This window comes from Henckelia pumila, chromosome 2 (assembly GCF_033568475.1).
Source record: "Henckelia pumila isolate YLH828 chromosome 2, ASM3356847v2, whole genome shotgun sequence".
Classification (NCBI taxonomy): domain Eukaryota; kingdom Viridiplantae; phylum Streptophyta; class Magnoliopsida; order Lamiales; family Gesneriaceae; genus Henckelia; species Henckelia pumila.
The window spans coordinates 167,675,377-167,679,779 of NC_133121.1; positions in this window are offsets into that span (position 1 = coordinate 167,675,377).

The following is a 4,403-nucleotide window of genomic DNA, read 5'->3' on the forward strand; positions in this document are numbered from 1 at the left end:
TTGAAATGAGGCCCTCACACTTATATTTATATAGCACAATCGGAACCTCCGTTACAGCATCAGAGCTTTCGATCACCATTATCTTCCACGTGTCATCTCCTCATTGGCTGGCTGCGGATAGGGGAAATTGAAACCTCTGTTCCCGATCGGAGCTTCCGTTCTTTAATTACGTCATGGCTGACGTAATACCACCGGAGCTACCGTTACACACCGGAGCTTCCGATCGCCATCAGAGCTTCCGTTTGCCTCAAAGGAACTTCCGTTCTCTCATGGCTTAGAATGCTTATTTTGCATTGATTAATCCTTAATTACCTTAATTAGTTACGGGTTACTACAGGGGGAAAGAATGGAGTGAGGCGGCTGAAGAGTTAAGAAAATGCTAGGGTTAAATGTGTGGTGTGATATTTTTAAGTGTATGTATGTATAGGTGTGAGTGTGTGAGTGTTGAATATGCACAAAAGTGCTATTGCACTAATAAAGGTGCTAGTTTGGACATTACAATTTTAAATTGTAGATTTGCACTCATTTTTAAATTCTAAGTCTAAAATATTTGAATTTAAGTATTAGGAATAAAATTTCACTAGTCCGGGTCCAAAAAGACTAATTTTGAGAAATATTGGAAATTACGCACAAGAATGCGCTTACGCGATTTTATTTACCCGAAAAATTTAAAATAATTTTTTTTTATTTCCTTCAACTTTTAAGAATTTTAGGCCATAAAAATTTAGAATATGAGATTTTTCCGCCGTGTCCACCTTTACCGCGTGTCGGGGCCGAATGCCACTAATTTCAAGCATCTAAAGTAATTAAATTTAAATACCCGAACAATTAAATTCTAAAAAAATTTAAATCATTTAAATCACCATGAATTTTAGAAATTTAAATATCAAAGCTAATTTAGACATGGAATTTAAATTATAGAACTTAGGAGTCACAAAAAACAAACAAACATTTGAAGAAATTTAAACACTAACTTAGAAATTAAAATAAATATTTTAATTATTTTGATGTCACAGTGTTAAATAAAATATTTAAATAATAAACAGAGCGATTAAAATAATTTAAATAAACTAAATGATTTTTAAAATTCATTTAAATAAAATACACAAGCGGAGTAAAACCTTTATAATGACTTCGACGTTTAAAAGTATTTAATCAATAAGCTAAAGATTTAAAATGATTTAAAATAACTAAATCGCTAAAATTAAGTTGTTTAAAATTAATAATTTGGACAATAAATATTTAAATAAATAAGCTAAACAGTTAAAATCATTTACATAATTGTCCAATAAACTCAAGTCATTTTAAATAAATAAGCGGGATAGTTAGGATCATTTAAACAAATAAACTAAATAATTAAAATCATTTAATTAAACAAACTTAAACATTTAAAATATTTAAAAAAATTAAGTTGCACAATAAAAATCATTTTGACAAATAAATTTAAACAATTAAAAGCATTAATTAAATAGTTAGTACAACAAAACTTATTTGAATAAATAATTAATATTTTATTAGTAAATAATCCAGATAAAGAATTTTAAATCGATTAAATATAAAAATAATAATCATAATATTTATTTAATTTAATGCATGCGATTTAATATATTGTATTTTAGGTGCTACAATTCCTTCCCTCCATTAAATGAAATTTTGTCCTCGAAATTCAAAACTTACTAACCAGGTTCGAATACCTTAGACCATAATAACACTAACTCTTCTTACCTCTCACCCATAAGAGTTGACGCTAATTGGCTTTCTCTGCGCACTCTGATGCTTATTGATATCTATCATCAAGGATCTGTCTAACTCATGCTGCAAAATAAATTCACAATTCTCATTTGTTCCCAACTGGTGGTATCCTGAGAGAAATTTCTAATCACTATTTCAATGTGAGCTTATGAGGTACAATTCTTCACCTAATGACCTAAAATATCTGATACTTGTCTTATTTCGATAACCTTAAATCCTCGATTGCAATTTCAAGCAATAAAGGTCTGTATAACCAATAAAGAATTTATGTCGATCTTAATCATCAATTAAAAGCTTTCTCGCAAAATACTGTGCTTAATATATACTCACCGATCAAGCTTTACAATTATAATATAGAACTCGAGCTCCCATGAAATTCCCAAGTTCCCAAAATATTTAACGACCCAACACTCACCTTCCTAAACAGATAGCTTCAATAGAACGATTTTCTCAAAAAATTTCATGAAGTGCAGTTTAAAATTTTCTACATCATTAGTCGTAGTCAAAGCTCCGCCAAAAATCATTGAAAGATATGCTTAAAAGTTTTAAATAAATAATTTATGCACGAAATCTATCAAAGTCCATGCTTTCAAAAATTATATTTTCGTTGCCAAAACATTTTCTTAAAATGTTTCTCACAAGTCAGCGCAATCTTCAAAATTATTTTTGCATGCAAACAAATAATTTCAGATATCATTTTAGAAAAAAATTTCAATGGAAGTTTGTTGCCCACAAAAGTTCTAAAATTTTAAATCGCCTCGATGGACTTGTTCAAGCTTCTAAAATCATTTACAACTTCTTCCAAAATTTCTTATGGCTGATCCTCTTATCAAACTCCTCTACACGCCCCAAACTCTGACTCATACCCAAGAATAAAATTTCAAACCTTAAACTTGATAAGGACAGAAACTTAAACATCTGATACCTCAACTTTTAGACAACCTACTACAACTAGACTAACTGCATCCATTAATCATGTAGTAGCAACATAAAATAACAAAAATTAAATGTTCAGCAGCCACTAAAAAAATCCACAATAACCCCAAGATTTGACAACAATAATTTCTTACTATTAGCAGCCTAGCAGAACCAATTGATAATTTTGTATACTGTCCATAGCAAGAACCCACTTCTCAAGTCTTACCTGTCATACTAGCATGCATCCTAAACACTAATGTCAAGTCCTAGCTATCCCAAATTCAGAAGCACATAACAGTAAGTGAAAGATTCCAAAAAAATGGTACCACAACTTGCTTAGTCTAACAGCTTGCTTATCTCAACTTCTAGAATCTTCTCTACCCAAACCGATGCTTTTCCAACATTCTAACTCATCTCCCAAATCACCACTCGTAATTCTTTTCTTTTCATAATATGCAATCAATCCTAACAACGCTAGAACACAGTCACCAGTTACAACCAACGACCCGAATCCTCGGTCAACTCAACTTCTTGACAAAAGATCTTACTCCCAACAACCCATAACATAACCGATAAAATTCTCAACACAACAGCAACAACCATCAAAACAAGATCAAGAAAAAAAAAATTCCCATCGGCGTCAAACAATGCAAAAATGAAAAAAATAAATAAATAAAATAATAAATAAATAAATATATATATATCAAAGAAATGCTTAAACATCATTTAAAACTTGATTTTTTTTATTTTATACATGCAAATCATCAATAACAAAGCTATGACCTCCTGATGTAGTACAAAAATGTGGAGGCAAACAGTTTTAAATTGGTTTTGAAGTTATCAATTAAGGTTCTAACTGTATTCTAAATCCTTTACTTTAATTATAGCGCGCAACATTTCTCAATTCGATGTTCATACAAAATTGCAATGGTACTTTTATAAGTATATCCAAAGTCCTCGCACGAGTTTCGATTCATAAACTTAACTAACAAAACAACGCTTATTAATTTCTAAACAACTTTGCACTTAGTTGTATCCGACTAAAATCCATTCATAGAATAAATTACAGCAATGACACAACAATTAATATTTTCTAATGTGCAAGTTTAATATTTTTCAACAAACTCCTACAATCCCATAAAAATTATTAACACTACCTAATAAATCGAATAACCTCCACGTATTTTCTAAAATTGGAAGTAATAGTGGTACACCAACCTCGCTTAATATAAAGTCGCATGCTATAAAAATAAACATTTGAATGGTATACTTTAAACTACTAAAAGAAATTTTAAAACAAAATTAACACTGAGCCACACATTTAAATAAATTAAACACCTAATTTTAAAAATATTTTAAAATGAATGACATCAAAACATTTAAAATATTAATTCAATTATGACTAACATTTAATTTTTTTAAAAAAAAACTTACAGACTTTGAGGCGAGACTTCTCGAGTTTCTTGCAACCGGCAGTAGGCACAACCCAAACTAGAACCATGCTTTGATACCAACTGAAACAACCATTAGCTCTACTTTAAATAATATTTAAATAAATAATAATAATTAACTAAACAAATGCGGGATTTTTCAAAAATTTTCAGCATGACCTTTCTGAAACTGCTATAACCCACCTGTCTCAGACAACAAACTAAAAATGTAAACAACAATACATATAACTAGACCGAAAAAGAGCAAAAATAAAATATGAAAAAGGTTCGACAACACAAACA